The 22,166-nt window shown below is 40.8% G+C and overlaps 1 protein-coding gene and 1 long non-coding RNA gene across 3 annotated transcripts in view; one reads left to right on the top strand and one right to left on the bottom strand.

Annotated features, from left to right (window-relative positions):
* Window positions 1-4,800, bottom strand: part of RAB30 (RAB30, member RAS oncogene family) — a 99,451-nt gene extending 94,651 nt beyond the window's left edge. Inside the window, exon 1 of one of the 2 annotated variants that reach the window (XM_061406142.1) lies at window positions 4,569-4,800. The gene's annotated coding sequence lies outside the window, so the exon portion shown is untranslated. The remainder of the gene's footprint in view (window positions 1-4,568) is intronic. The other variant, XM_061406141.1, reaches the window with a different exon arrangement.
* Window positions 4,801-4,841: 41 nt separating this feature from the next.
* Window positions 4,842-20,957, top strand: LOC133241069 (uncharacterized). Its single transcript, XR_009734501.1, has 2 exons — window positions 4,842-13,139; window positions 13,925-20,957. It is a non-coding gene; the product is annotated as an uncharacterized LOC133241069 (long non-coding RNA).
* The last annotated feature ends 1,209 nt before the right edge of the window (window positions 20,958-22,166 follow it).

Below are 22,166 nucleotides of genomic sequence, written 5' to 3'. Positions count from 1 at the left end.
GTTATTTGTTTATATTCCTCTCCCTCACCTACATGAATTTTTCCAAAGCAAACACTGTCTTATTCAATGCTGTATTCCTAACACAGTGCACATACAGCTGCCAGGGATCAGTATAAATTAGTGGAATAAATATATTTTACATAGGAGGAAAATAAAGCTCGCAAAAAGAATATGATGTGTCTAAAATCATAAATAAGAAGTCACTCGTTGTAAAAAGCCTCACCAGAGGTCTCTTCTGTTCCACCATGATATCCTACACACAGATAAAGTGAGCTGGAGATCTTAGACGTCTTCATGGAACCTCAAACTCAGTATGTCCAAAAGTCCCTCCCCCTTGAAAAAACAAATAAAAATCTGGTCCCCATCCAATGTCCTCTTTCTCTTATAAGTGATATATCCAGTAGCTTAAGGAAAACCAAAGTCATCTTAACTCCATCTTTTTTCTATCTCCACACCCAATCTAGCAACAACCGTATCAACTATAGTCTTCAAATTTAGTGTCTCCCAATCACTTCCCTTCTCTCCAAGCCCCCAGCCACCACCCTAGATCCAAGGCCACCACCATCCCACAGGTAGACTACAAAAATGACTTTCCACCTCATCTTGTGTTCACTTTAGCTAATTCTCTCCAGTCTCTTCCCCAACTTAACAGCCAAGGTGATGTTTTTAATATCATCCTACCTGCATATGGAATTCATCTAGCTAATTAAAATCCTTCACTTAGGATAAAGACCAAATTCACCAGTGATTCAGAAAACTGCCCACTGTCTAGGCTCTGTCCACCTATCCAGCTTCATTCTTCCTCATTCTGCTCTCTCTCTCCTTGCTTCATGCCCATAAACTGTCTAACCCCCATAACTAACTAACTTTTAAATTCGTATAGTCATCTATTTCCTTTGTACTTTGAACATGTAGTTCCCGTGTTAGAAACCCCTTGTCCTCATCTCAGCACCTCCTATTGCCATCCTAAATTACTTCCTCTCACTCTCCAAGTCTCTTGAAATGTCACTTCCTACGGGAAGCCCTCCCTGATTCCTCCAGGCAAGGGAAGCACACCAAGTTAACCACTCCTCTCCTACCTTGTTGTACATCCCACTTCAGCAGGAGAATTCATCACAGTTGTAATTGCTTCTCCAATGATTATCTCCCCTATCAGAACATAAATCATCTGATAGTGGTGGAAGCATCTCTTTTTACGGAGCCTGGCGGGCTGCAGTCAGTGGGGCTGCAAAGAGGCAGACAGGGCTGGGCGACTGAGCACGCACATGTGCATGCACACACACACACACACACACCTCCCCCCAGTCCTTAGACCACAGTGGTGGTGGTGGTGGTTTAGTCACTAAGTCATGTCCAACTCTTGCGACCCCCGTAGACTATAGCCTGCCAGGCTCCTCTGCCTATGGGATTCCCCAGGCAAGAATACTGGAGTGGGTTGCCATTTCCTTCTACAGGGGATCTTCCCGACCCAAGAATCAAACCCAGACCTCCTGCATTGAAGGCAGATTCTTTACCGACTGAGTTACAGGGAAGATCTAGCTGCTCTCAATATCTGTTGTCAGAAGGACAGGCTGGGGCCATATCACCAGGCCAAGGGGCAAGGATCCTTATCCCTTTGCAAAGGATTTAAACAAAGGGAGAAAGAAATGCAGAGTTATTCAAGGTCACAGAGATAGCCGAAATACGGCCAAAACTAACATCCCATTCAGCTCATTTTTCCTCCCTAAAACACTAAAAAGCCTGGATAGAAGAGGGAGCAACTCAGAAGAAGAAAATTAGGAATGAAAAGATGGTGAGTGAGAGGTCTCAGGTGGTGAGAGCTTCTGAATCTGCCTGTCACACTAGCTGCTTCTGGATGGGCAGCAGTTAGACTTTTCCTGCCTAGAGGAGCATCTTACTACACAAACAAACATAATCACTACCACCTCCTTAATGGGACAGTGGGTATAAAACAACAAACTTCTTTCATCCAAAGAAGAGAAGAAATGACAGGAAGAAAAGCTGTTATTGCTCCAAGCATCTTCAAAAAAAAAAAAACCCAAATGGGCAGTGTGGTCACCTGGACCGGCTCCTCAGCAATCAACAGGAAGGGAGTAGAAAAGACGTAACTGCAGCAGGCAGGGGCAAGGGAGGAATAAATTAGAAGCCACTCAAAGTCTACTGATTCTTTGAGAATTAGGAGAACTTTTTTTGTAGAGCATTTAAAAACCTTGCCAGGGGCTTCACTGGTAGCTCAGGGGTAAATAATCCTCCTGCCAATGCAGGAGACACGGGTACAATCCCCAGTCCGGGAAGATACCACGTGCCGTGGAACAACGAAGCCCGTGTCCCACATACTGCGCCTGTGCTCTAGAGGCCGAGAGCCACACCTACTGAAGCCCGCGCTCTGCAACATGCGAAGCCGCTGCAATGAGAGGCCCGGGCACCGCCACCAAGAGTAGCCCTCGCTCGCCACAACTAGGTAAAAGCCTTCGCAGCAACGAAGACCCAGCACAGCCAAAAATAAAGAAAGAAATAAAATTATATTAAAAAAAAAAACTTGCTAATGCACCGGCAGCTCTTAAAACAGGTACCGATGAAAGGAAAAGTATCATGAGCTCAACTGTAACAATTCACTGTCTTCGGGCTGCGGGGGTCAAATTATATCCATGACAGAAGCCACAAACCAGGCCAAGGGGTTAGGTTCATTGCCATTCATCCTACCAAGCACCAACTGCAAGAAGAAGAAAAGGCAAAGCCTCTTCATTGAGGACTCAGTAGAATAAATATTTGAAGTCTCAACTACCCTACCCTGGATGTTCTGGATGAGGCAGAGAAGGGATGGAAGGGTATCCAGAGCCGGGAAGGACTCTTAGAGAGAGAGATGTGATATACTGGTGATAGGGAGATTTTGAAACACAGAGGGAAAAATGAGAATTGCAAATTGAGAGACAGGGAGAGAAACTGGAAGAACTTGAAGAGACACAGAGGGGTGTGGAAAGGAAGACAGCGTGGAAGGGGTGCTCAGGAAAGCAGACAATAAGCAACAGAGGGACACAGAAAGAGGCAAAGCCAGGCAGACCATCTTTCCCCAAATCCCAAAGCTGCTCATTGCATTCCAATAAATCACTCTACTACAAAGCCCATACAATGGACTGCCCTTTGCATTCAGTAACAAGCGGCATGTAACGAAGCATCGCCCAGCTGCAACTTTGGAGACCTAAGGGTCTGAATTAAAAACGAACAAAAAATTGGTTCAGCAGCAGAAGATAACCAGTAATGACTTTCCCCCAGTGGCTGACTTGGCTCCGAAAAGGTTTGGCATTTTGGAGTTAAGCATAAAACACTGGCATTTCTCCTTTTGACATTCCAAGAGGGGGTGTGGTTGACCCCAGGTCCATTCATTTCCAAGGTTGTAGATCTCTCAGCTAAGATTGGCCCCATCTGTTCTGGAGTCAGCCAGCTGTTTATTCCAAAATGACATATTTATTTTACTAATCACCCTAGTAACTCTTACAAGAACAGAGCCAATAGCACATGAGTCAAAATGCTCTCTGTCCTGTTAAACGTGTCAGTTTGCGTAAAAAAACAAAACCAAAAATCCAAAAAAGCTCTACGTGCTTTTCGGTTTCCAAGTCCATGATCACTCTTCCATGCCGTACCTTTCAGTAATGGCAAATGAAGGTTAACAGCGCTTCTAACTTTTCCTTTCCCTAATGCGTTAAAAATGAACCCTAATGATCCATTCTCCAAACCGTTATTTGTGACTGGTGACTGCCTCAGGAAAGGACAGCTCATTACGGTACCACTGTCAGTGGCAAGAAGCCTATTGGAATGTAATTTAAAACATTCGCACGAGTACAAATCTGTCGGCTCCACATCCAAACAATCCTGAAACCTTGCAGTTGGAAGAGGAAAAACACTCAACGAAAATGTTGCTTCCAGCAGCCTCAGAGAACCTTGCCCAGACACGTGAAATGTTTCTGACTGGCACGGAGTGCACCATTAAAGGACACTGTCACCTCAAATTGGCAGAAAAGGCGAGACAAACGACGTAGACACACACACACACACACACAAAATAAAGACCCACAAAACTTAACCTACTCAGAAGCACGCTCATCTTAAAAATGAATAGTGTGTGCTCGCCCAAGTGACACGAAATGTTCCAAAGTAGTGCGACCACATGAAATCACTGTCTCCATTTCTCCCCACGCATCACCCCTTCCCACTCAAATCTCAGCACTCGGGCCGTATGTGACAGGACTGCAGTCTCCCACCACTGCCTTCCTCTGATTATTTTCCAAGAGCACTTCCCAACATCCTCCCCAACCCAGCTCCCTCTCCCAGTCTTCAAAAAGGTTGAGGGGAGTTGCGACTAGGGAATTGGCAAGCATCCGTCCTCTGGCGGGGGAAGGCTGCTGGAGTTGTTCTTTGCAGTGACCCAAATTGCAGAGAGCTTTTCGCTTAGCAGCGCTTGCGAGCAACCTTCCCAATCCTCCCGCCCCCATCTTCCCAAAAGAAAGCCTTGAGAACTAAGCGGGAGGAATAACTTGGTAGAATCATTTGAATAAATCACTTCAACTCACCTGGTTTGGGATTTTTCTCCCCACCCCAGGCATAAACAGAAAGGATGTGCGAATGAGTCACGCAAGCAATGGAGGGTGTTGCGATGTCCTAAGTCCAAGGGCTGAAGTCAGTCCTTGCCCTGGTGCTGCTGCTACGCTTAGCTCAGCTGGAGCGAGCGGCAATCGCAAGCCTAGCAGCAGCAGGGGGGTGGATAGATCGTAGCACAATGAATGCAGTGGGGTTTTTGCAATGACATCATCCCACTGTCCAAAAGGCCCCAATAGCCATGCTCAGGAGCGGTGCGTTCTGGGAATTGTAGTTTCCTCAAGGCCCGGCGGAACAGCCGGGCTATCCCCCGGAACTACAATGCCCAAAATGCGCCATGGTCGGACGCGCCCGCAGCGGGCGAAGAGAGCGAAGTGGACAAGGCCGCCATGTTAGGGGTGCTGGAAAGATTCCGCGGATCCCGCTGAGGTTTTAGGGAACTCGGGAGCCGAGTGGTGGTGCAGAGGGGACAGTGAGGAGGAGGATAAGTCGGTTGGTGAGCCTGGGTTCCTAACCTGGGCATCGGGGGATGGAGGCGGCGTCTGGGGCCGAGTAGGACGTGTCCGGCTGGTGGTGGCATGAGAGGCCGAGTGGGCCTCGGCCTTAACGGTCCTGCAGGAGTTGTGGAGGTCGCCTGCGCCTCTTGCCCCATGTTGTGACAAAGGGATTGAGGGAGTCAGTTTACTTTTGGGTTCAGAGCATCAAATTGATCCGCTGACAGGATAGTAAGGGGCGGTTGTGTTTTTCCTCGGGGAGTGGGGTGCGCTGCGGAGATCCCGGGTGGCGACCCTCTAACCTTTAGTCGCAGAACCTTCTACCTACGGAACTGGGCTGTCCCTCCCAGATTTTTTTTTGTTAATTGTTTTCTCATTCTCCAACCTTCCTTACTCCTTTCCCAAGGTGTCGGACCCTCATTGGTCTTTCATGCAGAAATGGTTTGCAAAAGGTTCGAATGACGTCGATGTTGAAAGGTAGCTAAACTGAAAGGGAACGGCGCTTTGGCCCCGCAGTAAAGAAAACACAAAGTCCCTGTTTAAAATGACATCTTCATACTTGCCAGCGAAGGCAGGGAGACGTTAAAAGGGAATACTGATGATCGACCTGTTGACGGCTGGAGATTGGTTACTGAGTAAGAGGGTTCTTGAATAAACATAGAGTGCATACTAAAATTACTGCCCAGACGGGATCTTCAGGACCATGGACCACCAACTTACTTTAAAAATACAATTAGTGTTTAATTTGTAGAACTCCATGTATACCACTACGTTAGCAACTAATTTGCTTTCAAACTAAGTAGCTGAAACTGAAGTCATTGGTCTTTCAAGTTGTTTTGCCCAGTATCTCGAATGAACTGTATTTTTTCTCCAGTTGTGTTATTAAAACAATGCTGTGTGTTTGTTCTTTTTCAGAATCTGTCTTCACTATGAAAAGATGAGAAATTTTCTTTCTTCCTGAGGGTGTCGGAAGGTCTTAAAAGGCTGATATATTAGTGCTGTTTTTCTCCTTTCCTTTTGCATGTTATCCTGAAAACATAACATCACTTTGGGTCAGTAGGGGTATGCACTTCACTTGTTAGGAGTTAAAATTATAGCTGATAAGTGGATTACTGTATCAAGGAAAGACTAGGCAGAGTGATTATAAATGACAAAAACATGGTCAAAACATTTCTCAGATGTATGCAGATGATAATTACAGAAATCGTTTTATAAAGAATGATCTTACATATTGTCATGTTTCTAGGAACAAGTCAGATGAATGGCTTTCATTTTTAAACAGAGGTAGTATGTGTTGGTCTCAGTTATGCATGGAGCTTATGGAATTATTTGTTATTCAGAAATACCTTCTTTACAAGTAATGTTGGTAAGTATAGGAAAAGGAACAAAATGTGTACTGTTTTCTTTGTGATCTGTGTTTCTTCGTATAACTATAGACATGTTTTAACCTTAAGAGAGACAAAATAGACTGAACAGATTTACATTTAGGCTTTCTTTCAAACTCATACAAATTATTTTTAGGGGTTGGTGATTCATGGGTGTTGTTGTGTCTCATATGAACTTATCTTGTTCATTTTGTAAGAGACTCCTTTATATAAGCAATAACCTCCTCAATTTGAGTTACTATAAAAAAAAAATTTGTTGGGGGCGGGGGAACCCAGCAGATTTCTCAGAAACATTGTATGAGAGAAATGAGACCTGTATAATATAGTGATTTCTGTAATTTGCCATGTGTTTGGGTAGTTAGAAATTTTTTTCAGACTTTTATCTAATGGGCATCAAGCCATAAAGAAATGAAATCTAGTTACTGTCTCAAAAAACAACTCCCTGACCCTTAACTTTTAGGAAAAAAACTATGTACTCTATGTGGATATTTTGTTTAAAAAATTAGTATTACAGGAGTCGATGATGCCAGCTTCTGGAAGAATAACCTCAGTGTTCCAGAAGGAAAACTGTGTAGGGGACGTCCTGGTGATCCTGTAGTTAAGACTCCACCTGCCAGGCAGCAGGTGCAGGTTGACCAGGCGGCTCAGTGGTGAGGAGTCCACCTGCCAATACAGGAGATGTGGGTTTGATCCCTGTGTCTGCAAGATCCCTGGAGAAGGAAATGGCAGCCCATTCCAGTATTGTTGCCTGGAAAATCCCACGGACAGCGGAGCCTGGGGGGCTGTAATCCATGGGGTCTTAAAGAGTCAGACACAACTGAGCAGCAGCGGCAGGGAACTAAGACCCCACACACTGTGGGGTGTGGCCGAAGTGAAGAAAACTTCGAAGTGCAGTTAGGAATGCCTTACGTAGGTAAACCTCCTTTCTTTTTATCTCAAAACAGAATTGGGACATTGATTTGTATTATACATAGCTCATTAAAGAGTATTGAGTTGTTAGGCCAAGGGTTTTCTCAATAGGGTCAAGTGTCTGGATCACCTGTGGAACTCTAGATATGTGAAGCTATTTCCTACCCATTCACCCAGCTGAATAATTTTTGTTCAGGGTTGTCACCAGCTGTTGTATATCTTTAAAACACTGTAGGTGAGTTTACAGCGGTAGGGTAGAGCAGCCTTCTACATCCCAGATTTGTAGCTTTTTGTGGTGTGTGACATGAGTAATAAAGTTTTCGCCAAGATTTTAGGTTTATTAATATATTCATAAATGAATTTTCAAGACGTGTAAATGACCTAAGGATTAATTTATGTAGAGGAGGGGCATTAATTTTATCTTAAGAATACCATAATATCCTGACTTGAATATTTCTTTGAGTGAAATTTTGCTTGTGTACTTGTATAGTTTGAAAAGCCCTCAATTGGTTATGAAAATTAGGCCCTGTCTTCATTGAGAATCAGTGTAGTTAATTCTCTAAAAGGTGATGTCCCAAATTATAAAAAATGTTAGACTTGTTTCATGCCTGCAGAGATCTAAAATAATGCTTTTATATTTCAAGCTATGAAGTTTGAGAGAGCAACTATCAGTTATATTGTCTGCCTTTCTTTATCGCTTCCAAAATAAAATCAATTTTCTTAACCGTTCTCAGAAATGAAATGCCAGCAATCCAAAGGTGATGTAAACCCCAGCAGTTACAGTAAGAGTTATTTTAAGTTGGTCACAGAATTAAGACATGAAAACTTAAGGGGGAAAATGAAAAGCATTTTACCAAAATTATCATATTGGATAGCCTTATATTGAGTTAAATGTTTTCTACACCATTTATTTTTAAAGTGGACACAGATGAGCATGTTATACAGGGTTCAGCATTTGGAGTTTCTCAGGAAACTCAGATTTTTAACTTATTCTGGAAACAAATATTTCATATTTACACATTTTACTTTAACAGCATTCAGAAAACTAAAGCATATGTTTTCTAGTCTTGTTTAGTTGACCCACTGTTGTTTTTGTAACAGATTGGTATAATTGTAGCTGCTGTGTTTAATTAACCAGAAAAATGAGCCTTTCATGATTTTTATTTCTCAGTTTTTAGTAGGTTTGAATAATTAAAGTGGCACTAGAACATTTCTTTGCAATAAGTATATAAAGCTGAACTTAATCCAATATAAATATGTTCATGAATATAGCCACTTAAGGAAACTGCAGAGATGTACAGTTTTAAGCAATTATGTAAGTAGGTCCGTATAATTCGTAATTCAATTATGGACTTTTTATAGTACTGTTTTTGAACTTGCTGTAAAGGTTAATCCTCAGTGAGTTCTGTCTTAAAACATTTTAGAAAATGTTCATCAAAATCATCTATTTACTCCTAAGCCATGACTTGGTGAATTTGGCACATAGGTGCTTATAAATGGAATAGCCTGGGGATTTGTTTGAGTTACTCCACCTCCATAAGGTAAAGTTCAGTAACCATAACCCTTGACATAATCTAAATGATCTTTTTTTTCCACCTTTGAGCCAAAATAAAACTCAGCTTTCCTCCTTCCTTATTCTGTCCCATCAGACTTTTAGTCATTAATATAGTATTAAGCAGAATCTTTCATCGTTTCTTGGCAGTTGTCCACATGGAACTGGAGAGCATTTATGCTATTGACTCAATGTTAGCATATGTAGAGGCATTTCCTAGTGAATGTTTCGTAGTCTTTTATATTAAGACATAAAAATTACAGAAAACGTTAATTTAAATGTTAAACATGCTGAAATAAAGCAGTTGCCTAAGTGGTAATGTTTAAAGTATATTGCAAGTAACTAATATAATAGAGCACTTTATTGTAATTGCTTAACTGCAACTAAGCAGCATCTTACATAAGTGTGATGTAAAAGACCCCTATCAGTCCTGTGCTATTTCAATGGAATACTTTTCTGGTAATGGGATGCAAAAATTGATAATGTATTGAAAATTAAGTGCTGTTTTTGGTGATGAACTTTACATTTATTTATTTTACATTTGACAGTCTCAATGGAAGAATTCCATTTCAACTCTTGTCTTGCTTACTGTTTGTATCTTTAATGTTAGGCATTATGCCTTTTGAATTTCAGTCCCATGGCTGTTCTGTTTTCAGTATTCATGTTTGTGTCTTTCTAAAATTGTTTGTTTGTTTCTTGATAGTTCTGAGATGAACAGTTTTTGTTGCATCTCATCTGGCAATGTATTTGCCAAAGATGTGTCCTGGATTTTCTTGTTTTCCAGATAAACTCTGCTCACTCATCTTCCTCATTCTTGGAACCTGTTTTGAATTTGTTGCTGTTTTGGGTTCTTGTATGGAAATTCTAAGATTTATGGAGTACTGAGAGGAAGCCAGATTTCAGGAGTTTGAAGGTTAAGTGAAGGGAAGGGGGAAAGAAGTAGGTACCATATGTAGACAGCTTCTTTAAGAAGTTTGGCTCCAAAAGAGGTAAGAAATAGTTGTTTACAGAGGGAATGTGGGATTAAAAGAGGGTTTGTATTTAAATCGTCTACTTAGAGGTCAAAATCACTTTCTATACTTCATAGCAATCTGATCATTTCCCAAAGGAATCAAGACTTAAAATTCTACCTTGCACTGAAATCAGGCCAGGAGGAAAGGGGGAAGAGCTCTGAAGTACTTTTTTGATTTTTGATTTTTATTTTTTTCCTATGTGTGACTTGATGCTTTTCATTTGATTTAATTATTTTTCATTCCCAGTTTTCAGTTGTTTCATTTAACCAAACTTGGACTCCAGGACTGGAGAAGGGCATGGCAACCCACTCCAGTATTCTTGCCTGGAGAATCCTCACAGACAGAGGAGCCTAGTGGGCTACAGTCCATAGGGTTGTAGAGTTAGACACAACTGAAGTGACTGAGCTCGCACTCATATACTCCAGGATAGCGATTTATATGACAGTTCCAAAAAAAGCATAGCAATGACCGTGAGCCTCAGCTTCTTTTGAAAAATGACATGTTCTTATAGGTGATATCTGCCCTTTATATTCACATGCATGCTCTGTCGTGTCTAACTCTTTGCTACTCCATGGACTGTAGCCCACTAGGCTTCTCTGTCCATGAGATTTTCCAGGCAATACTGGAGTGGGTTGCCATTTCCTTTTCCAGGGGATTTCCCCAACCCAGGGATTAAATCTGTGTCTCTGGCATTGCAGGTGGGTTTTTTACCATTGAGCCACCTGGGAAGCCTGCCCTTTATACCTGTATCATTAATTCTTCCTATCCCTACTGCCTGGGATCCTCACAACCTCTTTTAGAAAAAAATGGTGCTCACTTGAACCAGGAGGTTAGACTTGAACAGGACGTGTCTGTTTCTTGCCCAGCTATGATTTTTCATTATACATTACCTAGAGGAGGAGAAATCTGAGACAGTTACATTCTTTAGTGTCATTAAGCGAGGAGGGTATGATTGTGAAAATCCAGAAAAACATATATGGAGGGAAAAGCAACTAATACTTGAGGGCAACCAGTCCCTACACAAGAGGTGGTAAACCCAATTCTAACTGATAGGAACTAAATTTTCAATAACCTGAACTCTCATTCAGTTACCCAGTAATGTAAATGAGCTACTGTTTGCCTCTGGGAGTTTAACTGGCAGAATAAATGGAAAGATGTCACCGAAAGAGGAAAACAACTAAGCCAGATGAGGTTTTGCATAATCAGAAAATACAGGAGGTTGGTTACTACTTCTAGACTTTGGCACAGGAACACAGTATGTCCAAATGTTATCTCACTGCTTTTCATGAGATGCACCAGAAGAAATGACCTGAGCTGTTGCCATGAAAAGACAAGCCTGTGGCTACCCGTGAATTGCTGTCTGCCGTGAGTTACCAGCCTCTCTGCACCCAGCAAGATGCCCCGTTTTAGGCTAAAACTTAAATGTTGGAGCTAATAACCTATTTTTAGCAAATTTAAGACTCTCACCCACCTCTTCAACCATCTGGAGAGAGGGAAAGATAAAACAGTGTTAACAGAAACAGAATAATTGTTGGTTGTGGGCCCAGAGTTATACTCAGATTCAGCAAAGTTACTTGCACCTGTCTTTACTGCTGAATTAATTATTTAAGGTGATGAATTATTACTTTTTAATACTTGCTCAGTCTGCAAAGTTTACTTAAAGTGCATTTAACAGTTCAGATAACTAGAAAGCAGTTCCTCTGATAACACTGGCAGGATATGCTGTTAAAATATTTTTCTGCTGGTTGAGGTCTGTCACACTATTTGTTTATACTATTTTACATTATAAGCACTCAAAAGGCAGTGTAGTGTGGTGGCTTGGAGCATAGTCTCAGAGCCAGTCAGCCTGGTTTGAAGTCACACTTCTTCCCATTGGGTTGACTGAGCAAGTTGTTTAACCTATGCCTCAGATTCATCTGTACAGTGGGTATAGTACTTCTCTCATTTGGCTGCTATGAGAATTGAATGTATATGGAGATCACTATCAGCTGTAACACAAAAACACGGTTTTTTGCAAATCTCACTATTTAAGGATTCACTGAAAGTACTGTCCTTCAAAAATTAAACCGTTTTTAAGCATGAGTATGATTCTCTGCTTTAGATGTTATAAGTTAATGTCCCATCAGTTTTAACTTTACCAAACACCTAGTTTAGTAACTGAAGCTTTATGTAAATATGTATAACATAAATGTGATATTTATACCATAATTTACAATTAACTTAGGGACTCTGCCACTGACAGTTTAAAGATCAAGTAAGAAAAGTATTGTCTAAAATAAATTTTCAGGGTTTGGTCTGCAAATACCTGAAGTGAGTTCAAGCTTTATGGTCCACTTTTAAGAATATTAGGTCTGTAAGAAGTTCCAACGGAGAAGGCAATGGCAATCCACTCCAGTACTCTTGCCCGGAGAATCCCAGGGAGCAGGGAGCCTGGTGGGCTGCTGTCTATGGGGTTGCACAGAGTCGGACACGACTGAAGCGACTTAGCAGCAGCAGCAGCAACAAGTTCCAAACGCATCGCTTGAAAGAATTGCCTTCACGTCAGGAGTGGCTTCTGGATTCCCAAACTAATAGACTACTGAGTAAGGTATCTCAGCTTAGGCAAATTAACTGTTAAATCTATTGCTTTATCTTTAAAAATAGGCTAACGTGGAAAACCAAATTGTTTTCTGTTGTATGTATTCTGCAGTGTAGTCTAGAGGCTTCAGCAACAGACTCTCCTAGGATACATGTCAAAAAGTGCAGATTCTAGTGTCCCTACATAGATACTCTGCTTACAGCAAGATCTGGGGATCTTTATTTACTTTTTTTTGGCCACACCGCATGACGTGGGTTATTAGTCCGCTGTGGGTGCTCAGGAACTTCAGTCATGTCTCACTGCGACCCCATGGCCTGTAAGCCCACCAGGTCCGCTGTCCATGGAATTCTGCAGGTAAGAGTGCTGGAGTGAGTTGCCATATCCTCCTCAGGATCTTCCCCACCCACCGATTGAACCTGTGTCTCCTGCATTGCAGGTGGATTCTTTACCACTGAGCCACCAGGGGAGCCCTTGTTGTCCCCTGACCGGGGATCAAACCCACACTCCTGCAGTGGAAGCACGGAGTCTTAACCGCTAGACCACCAGGGAAGTCCCTAGGAATCTGTGTTTTTAATGAACTCACCTCTTCACCTAGTTCTACTTGAAAGCACAAAGGTAAAACAGCTTGCTAAAATCAGGCCTCAATACATTCTCCCCTTCCTCGTTTTTGTGTTCTAACTCTTCTTTCCATTGTGCTCAATACTTCTTGCTGCAGTTCCAAGACACAGAGCAAAAACTTTGAAAATCTTTTCTTTGTAGTTGTATTCAATAAAGAATATAATTCAACCACAGCACGTATTGCTTAAATCGGGTGTATAATAGTTTATTTTAGGGAAATGCATGAATTATATGATCCATGTTTGTATCTAAAGCATTTGATTAAAAGATTTTGAATAAAAAGAAGTAGTTCAGTAGCTCAGTCATGTCTGACTCTGCAGGCCCACAGGCTGCAGCACACCAGGCTTCCCTGTCAATCACCAACTCCAGAGTTTGCTCAAACTCATGTCCCTTGAGTCGGTGATGCCATCCAACTACGTCATCCTCTGTTGTCCCCTTCTCTTCCTGCCTTCAGTCTTTCCCAGCATCAGGATCTGTTCAAATGAGTCAGTGCTTTGCATCAGGTGGCCAAAGTATTAAGAGTTTCAGCTTACTATCAGTCCTTCCAATGAATATTCAGGACTGATTTCCTTGAGGATTGACTGGTTTGGCCTCCTTGCAGTCCAAGGGACTCTCAAGAGTCTTCTTCAACACCACAGTTTAAAAGCATCAATTCTTCAGCGCTCAGCTTTCATTATACTCCAACTCTCACATCCGTACATGACTACTGGAAAAACCATAGCTTTGACTAGACAGACCTTTGTTGACAAAGTAATGTCTTTGCTTTTTAATATGTTGTCTAGGTTGGTCATACTTTTTCTTGCAAGGAGCAAGCATCTTTTAATTTGATAGCCGCAGTCACCATCTGCAGTGATGTGGAGCCCAAGAAAATAAAGTCTCACTGTTTCCATTGTTTCCCTATCTGCCTTGAAGTGATGAGACCAGATGCCATGATCTTCATTATTTGAATGTTGAGTTCTAAGCCAACTTTTTCACTCTCTCACTTTCATCGAGAGGTTCTTTACTTCCTCTTTGCTTTCTGCCTTAAGGGTGGTGTCATCTGCATATCTGAGGTTATTGAAATTTCTCCCAGCAGTCTTGATTCCAGCTTGCACCTCATCCATCCTGGCATTTCACATGAGGTACTCTGCATAGAAGTTAAATAACAAGGGTGAAAAATACAGCCTTGACCTACTGCTTTCCCAATTTGGGTCAAGTCCATTATTCCATGTTGAGTTCTAACTTGCTTCTTAACCTGCATATAGATTTCTGAGGAGGAGATCTGTGCCTGAAGAACTATGGACGGAGTTTCGTGACATTGTTTAGGAGGCGACAATCATCCCCAAGAAAAAGACAAAATGGTTGTCTGACGAGGCCTTACAAATACCTGTGAAAAGAAGAGAGGCTAAAGGCAAAGGAGAAAAGGAAAGATATACCCATTTGAATGCAAAGTTACAAAGAATAGCATGGAGAGTTAAGAAAGCCTTCCTCAGTGATCAGTGCAAAGAAATAGAGGAAAACAATAGAATGAAAAAGACGAGATACTTTCAAGGAAATTAGAGATACCAAGTGAACATTTCATGCAAAGATGGGCACAATAAAGGACAGAAGTGGTATGGACCTAACAGAAGCAGAAGATATTAAGAAGGAAAAAAAAAAGAAGGCAAGAATACACAGAAGAACTGTACAAAAAGATCGCAACCCAGGTAACCACGATGGTGTGATCACTCACTTAGAGCCAGACTTCCTGGAATGCGGAGTCAAGTAGACCTTAGAAAGCATCACTACGAACAAAGCTAGAAGTGATGGAATTCCAGTTGAGCTATTTCAAATCCTAAAAGATGATGCTGTGAAAGTGCTGCACTCAGTATGCCAGCAGATTTGGAAAACTCAGCAGTGGCCCCAGGACTGGAAAAGGTGAGTTTTCATTCCAATCCCAAAGAAAGGCAATGCCAAAGAATGTTCAAACTACTGCACAATTGCACTCATCTCACATGCTAGTAAAGTAATGCTCAAAATTCTCCAAGCCAGGCTTCAATAGTACATGAACTTCCATATGTTCAAGCTGGATTTAAAGGCAGAGGAACCAGAGATCAAATTGCCAACATCTGTTGGATCATAGGAAAAGCAAGAAGAGTTCCAGAGAAACATCTGCTTCATTGACTATGCTAAAGCTTTTGACTGTGTGAATCACAACAAACTGGGAAATTCTTAAAGAAGAAACCTTATAGTAGGGTATTCTAGACATCTAGAATATCAGTATTGGGGAATGGGGGTATTATTTCAGACAATTTAAATCCATTTATTTTGTTCTATATGTATATATTGATTAGTTACTAAGTAAAAAAGACTGTGGAGGTACAAAAATAACAAACTTTGAGACCATTGAAGTGAAAGTGTTAGTCACTGTTGGTTCCAAATCTTTGGGATCCCATAGACTCTGCTAGACTCCTCTGCCCATGAAATTCTCCAGGCAAGAATACTGGACTGGGTTTCCATTCCCTTCTCCAGAGGATCTTCACGATCTAGGGACTCCTAGAACCCAGGTCTCCTGCATTGCAGGCAGATTCTTTGCCATCTAAGCCACCAGACTCAACTTCTTACTGTCACGTACCCCTTGGTCATGGCAGCCTGGTGTGCTGCAGTCCATGGGGTCTCAATGAGTCTGATGTGACTGAGAGACTGAACTGAACCCCTTAGTCAATCTAATGAAATCTGTGGATCACTTTTCCAAAAAGTTTTTAAAAAGTATATACAAGGTATAGCATAATAAAGGGATACAATAATACTGAAGTGAACACAAATTTTTAAAATTTTGGACATAGCAACATATATAAATATATATACACTAACAAGCTCTAGGGACTTTCCTGCTGATCCAGTGGCTAAAAATTTAAGCTCCCAATGCAGGGGGCTCAGGTTCAACCCATGGTCTGGAAGCTAGATCTCACATGCCACACCTAAGGTCCCGCATGCAGCAACTAAGACCTGGCACAGCCACATATTTTTTTTTAAAGCTCAAGCAAGTTGTAACAATTGTAATAGGAAAATAATCAGACTTCAGCTATGACAGTCATATTTACTCTTAATACTACTGTAATCTGTTACCTGCATTCAAGTTTTATTAGAAGTTATTGAAAATAGGAATGCAATATTTCCCCATCCAAGTTCATGGAACCCTGAATTCTATTAACCTGTGATTAAGAACCCTGGCTAAACTTTTTAGATAGGAACTTACTCTTTTTCACTGTTGTATTCAAGAGCTGATTAAGATCTTTTTAGAGACCTGAGCTCTGAAAAACTTATGACACCTTACTTCGTATAATTCTAGACACTGATCAAACATTTCAATATTAACCTACCTCCAACTACGGAAATTAATACCCGCTTTCCTTAGATATTCAATAGGTGAATCGAGGGATTTTTTTTCCCCTTCCCAACAGTGAGCTAGTACTGCAATAAAATATACATAAAGTATATGTTTAGCTCCCATTTTTCCCTTCCCTGGTGGCGCAGACAGTAAAGAATCCACCTGCAATGCAGGAGACCTGGGTTCAATCCCTGGGTCAGGAAGAACCCCTGGAGAAGGGAATGGCAACCCACTCCAGTAATCTTGCCTAGAGAATTCCATGCACAGAAGAGCCTGGTGGGCTACAGTCCGTGGAGTTGCAAAGAGACACGACTGAACAACTTAACACCATTTTTATTCAATAGTACTTAGGGTAGAAATCACCTCATCTTATAATTAAGAGAGAAATCTGTCCAGGGTTACCCATTAACAAGTGGAAATTGAAAATAAAACCCAGGTTTGTTTGACATTTGAAATATATATGAGAACTGCTATTAATATCTTGCTTTTAGGTGAAACAGTAAATGTTGCAGACCTCAGTATCTCCCCTTTGGCCAAGACTACAAATGTATTGTTTACCTACATTTCCTGAAGAGGTAGAACAACCATGTGACACCAAGCCCTTTTGATGACAAAACAGAAGTTCCATAACTCTTTAAATCACATTTTTAAAAACTCATTTGAAAGCATTTTTAAAACTTTATAGGTAATCTATGGTTTATGCTGTAGTAAACTTGACTTTGTTTTCACTATGTACTTGATATCATTTCATCTTTTCTCCCCTCCAAGAAAAACATTTCAAGGTTGCTGGGATTTGTGTTCGTAATTTACAACTAAGAGGATTTTTTTTAAATGCCTGTTCTCCTACCCATACCCATTAATATCAGTGGATATATTTTCATACAGCTTGTTTGGAAGGCAGTAAAGCAGCTTAGAGAAAAAAAATTGTTTAAGAAAATGTTTATAAAAATGAAGTGATAGTCAAGCCCTTTTGATCCGTGTGGGGAGCACTAGATCAATGTCTAAATTAATACATGATACAAATATTTCAGTTTTCAGTTTTGATTCAATACTCATGTTAGTCAATCCATAACTTGGAAAAGTTAAATAGAACTTTGTTTTACATATGAAGAAATTGGGTACCTGGTAAGTAAAACTTGGCTTGGCTTGTACTGATATGAGACCATTATAGGTTTTACCCATGCTATTTAGTGTAAGCGTACATTCACTTCACTGTAGAAATGTGGTTTGATCACAGTGTGCTGTCCAAGACCCTCCTGGAGACATTCCATACACAACGTGGTATGTGGACCTTATTGCCATTGTAAACTAAGGATTTCTGAATCACACCTAGTCCCAAGGGTTTATAAGAAGTAATTGTTGACCTGTAGTTATTTTCTTTGCAGAACAGTCATCAAGATGATTTGATACTTAGAAGCATAAATACGAGGTCTTCCCCAGTGGCTCAGATGGTAAAGAATCCCCCTGCAATGCAGGAGACCTAGTTCAATCCCTGAGTTGGGAAGAACCCCTGGATAAGGGAGTGGCAGCCCACTACCTTGCCTAGAGAGTTCCATGGACAGAGGAGCCGAGTGGGCTACAGTCCATGGAGTCACAAAGAGATGGACAAGACTGAGCGACTAACACACATAGCATGAATACAGTGATGATATTCTACCTTCTAACTCCATTTTTTGGTACAAAGTTGCAACTTGCTGCTGCTGCTGTCACTTCAGTCGTGTCCGACTCTGTGTGACCCCATAGATGGCAGCCCACCAGGCTCCCCTGTACCTGGGGTTCTCCAGGCAAGAACACTGGAGTGGGTTGCCATTTCCTTCTCCAATGCATGAAAGTGAAAAGTGAAAGTGAAGGCACTCAGTCGTGTCCGACTCTTTGCAACCCCATGGACTGCAGCCTCCCAGGTTCCTCCGTCCATGGGATTCTCCAGGCAAGAGTACTGGAGTAGGGTGCCATTGCCTTCTCGGTTGCAACTTGACTGGGTCATAAACCAGTAAACTGTCTTTGGCAGCCAGATGTTATTGTTACCTGTAGGTAATATGCTCTTTTCTTCTGCCTGGCACATACCCAGATAGGCATGCAGCAGTTATTTAATAGGTAAATAAGTTGTTAAACTATAACACTGATGGATTGCTTAATCTTTTACATAATAATTGACAAATCACTTCTTGTAACCTGATTCTAGCTCATGAATAGATTTTAGCTCCTGAAGTAAACTGTTACAGTGAGGGAAACAGAACATTGTTTACAAAACCCTAGATGACCTGGACAGGAGACTGAATTGGAATCCTTAATTCCCAGAGCAAAGAGGGCCTTGACATTTAAGAATAAAATATTAATAGCTGAACTTTATATCATGTGTTTAATGTCATGATCATAAAGCCATTACTGTAACACTTAAGTTTATCTTCTAGAGGAAGCCTGTGAGATATCCAGAATGACTTAGTTTTTATTGACATTATTGTTTTCCTTCAGGACCTGATTTTTAATAGATTCCATGGTGATGCGATTTTGTCAAAGGATGCTGCATTCTCAGTTTCACTTTAAAAAACTGCAATTAGGTAAAACATTTTTAGATAGACTATCTCCATCTGGTCTCTTTCTGTCGCCCAGGTTTTTCACCAACCACAGCTCCATGAAAATACATTGAAGTGTCTCCTGTTACACACTATACACTAATGTTCATTATAGAACATTAGAATGAGTTTCCATTATCAGTCTGTATGAAAATCTTTCCCTGCCTTCTATCTTCTTTTATTTCCCACTTATGTCTTTGTATTGCTAACTATATTGAGGGTACATGACCATTGGGTTTTAAAGTTCTTTGAGAGCAGGAACTATACCATATTTATTTTCACATTTCCTTTGTACTTAAAACAAGACTTCTGTTTTTTCAGCAAATATTCACTGAGTAACCACTAGGTGTCAGATATACTAGGTAGATTCTGGAGACACCAGGGTAACTGAACAGGGACATTTCATTCGGAGTTGTAACAGTTTTGTGTAGGAGACGTGGAAAAAGAGATCTGTAAGTCAAAAAAACTGCAATATAATACAGTGGAATAGATGATTTCCTGGTTTAAGAATTCTTAAAAAAAAAAAAAAATCATTCCCCAAAATATCTCAACAAGTCTGACTCTAAATTTCCACCACTGGAATGTCATAAGACCAGCATTGCACTGTGGTTGCCTCTGGGCAGAAAGATTAAAGAATGTTGATGGATATGAAATCATTTTTCCATTCCTCTTTTTAAACTCAAAAAAAAAAATTTTACGTGGTACGATTCACTCCTTTTGATGTAAAATTCTACAGGTTTTGGCAAATGCATAGTCATGTAATCACAATCAAGATACAAAACAGTTTCATCACCCCCCAAATTCTCTTGTGCTGCCCTTTTTATTTGTTGTTGTTCAGCCACTCAGCCATGTCCGACTCTTTTGCTACCCCAGTGAACTGCAGCATGCCAGGCTTCCCTGTCCTTCTCCATCTCCAGGACTTTGCTCAAACTCATGTCCATTGAGTCAGTCAGTCAGCCATCCAACCATCTTGTCCTCTGTCATCCCCTTCTCCTTCTGCCTTCAGTCTTTCCAGCATCAGAGTCTTTTCTAATGAGTCAGCTTTTCACATCAGGCCAAAGTATTGGAGCTTCAGCTTCAGCATTAATCCTTCTAATGTATATTCAGGATTGATTTCCTTTAGGATTGACTGGTTTCATCTCTTTGCCATCCAAGGGACTCTTAAGAGTCTTCAACACCACAGTTCAAAAGCATCAATTCTTCAGTGTTCAGCTTTCTTTATAGTCCAGCTCTCACATTCATACATGACTACTGGAAAAACCATAGCTTTGACTAGATGAACCTTTGTGGGCAAAGTAATGTCTCTGCTTTTTAATACACTGCCCTTTTTATAGTTTGTGACAAAAAAATAATTTTATCCTTCAAAAATTAATGCTTGAATTTTCGATGTATACTTATTTCTATTCCAACAAAGTGTGCCTTTTCAGACAGTACCTTTTTTCTTAAGCAAGTTTAGAAATATAGATATCCAGGGAGGGGCTGAATCATTACACCATTGTTAGTCATCACTGTGTTGGAGCTGTTGAAAGGATTTAGAACTAAGAAAAGGTAAAGGGTGTATGGTGTATGTAGAGTGTGTGTCTTAGGCTAGAAAGAGGATAGGGGTCAGCGGGTAGAATTGGAGATTAGGGCCTGAATAAAACAGTGTACATGAAAGGGTAGATACGGGTACTGTGTTCATGTTAGTATAAGGGCCCTGGGTTATCAAAAATAGGGAACACCAAGTAAAGAGAGGAGCCCTGAAGAGGAGCCCTTCATGTGAAGATTGAGTGTCTATCTGGAGCTACAGAAGTGGGATTCTAGAACTGATTCTAGAACTGATTCCCAAAAAGTCACATCCCCTTTCTGGGCCTCAGTTTCATCATTTATAAAAAATAAATATATTCAAAAGTCCATTTCAGTTTTCTTCAACTAGAAACAAACTCTCATGTTTGTGTGTGTGTTCCAATTTTCTGTCCTCCAATTACAACTGAAGAACACATCTGTAGATAACAATAACCAAACTAGCAAGCCTTAAAGTCCTCTAAAGTTTGGTGTCATAGGCTGCAGAGCAAAATTAAGGTTGATCTGAATTGGGCTTTATTGACACAGTTCTGAGCCTCAGTCTTCTCATTTATAGAATGACTATATATACTAAGGTTCCCTGTAGTTCTCACATTTTATGACCATGAAATCTTAAAACTTAACAGTGTTACTTTTGTTCTCACTGCCTCTGGGTTTGCACCTGTTCTGACACTGAGCCACTATTCACTTAGTACCTTCTGTGTGCCATGATTTTAATGTAGGGTATTTTCCTACTCTGAATAGAGTAGGATTATTATAGTGCTGCTGACCTTTATACCTTTACAGGTATGGGAAAATCACACTATGCCTCCCCCTCTCATCCTGGATAACATATTCCGAGATATGCAAGATCTCATTTCAATGAATATTAGAAGTAGTGCTAGACAGGGGGAAAGGGTGGGGAAGAAGTATATTGCTTTAACATGATATGTGAAGAGAAAGGAACTAACAGTTGAGGGCCAACAGTTGTGTACGTCAAAGTGGTATATTGTCACCCTACTTATTTAACTTATATGTAGACTACATCATGCGAAATGCCAGGCTGGATGAAGCACAATCTGGAATCAAGATTGCTGAGAGAAATATCAATAACCTCAGATATGCAGATGACACCACCCTTATGGCAGAAAGCGAAGAACTAAAGAGCCTCTTGATAAAAGTGAAAGAGGGGAGTGAAAAAGCTGGCTTAAAACTCAGCATTCAGAAAACTAAGATCATGGCATCTAGCCCCATCGCTTCATGGCAAATAGATGGGGAAACAATAAAAACAGTGACAGACTCTTTTCTTGGGCTCCAAAATCACCACAGATGGTGACTGCAGCCATGAAATTAAAAGACATTTGCTGCTTAAAAGAAAAGCTATGACAAACCTAGACAACATATTAAAAAGCAGAGACATTACTTTGCAAACAAAGGTCTCTCTAGTCAAAGCTATGGTTTTTCCAGTAATCATGTATGGATATGATACTTGAGCCATAAAGAAAGCTGAGCACTGAAGAACTGATGCTTTTGAACTGTGGTGTTGGAGAAAACTCTTGA

Source organism: Bos javanicus, chromosome 29 (genome assembly GCF_032452875.1).
Source record: "Bos javanicus breed banteng chromosome 29, ARS-OSU_banteng_1.0, whole genome shotgun sequence".
Taxonomy (NCBI): Eukaryota; Metazoa; Chordata; class Mammalia; order Artiodactyla; family Bovidae; genus Bos; species Bos javanicus.
This window is presented reverse-complemented; position numbering and strand designations above follow the sequence as displayed.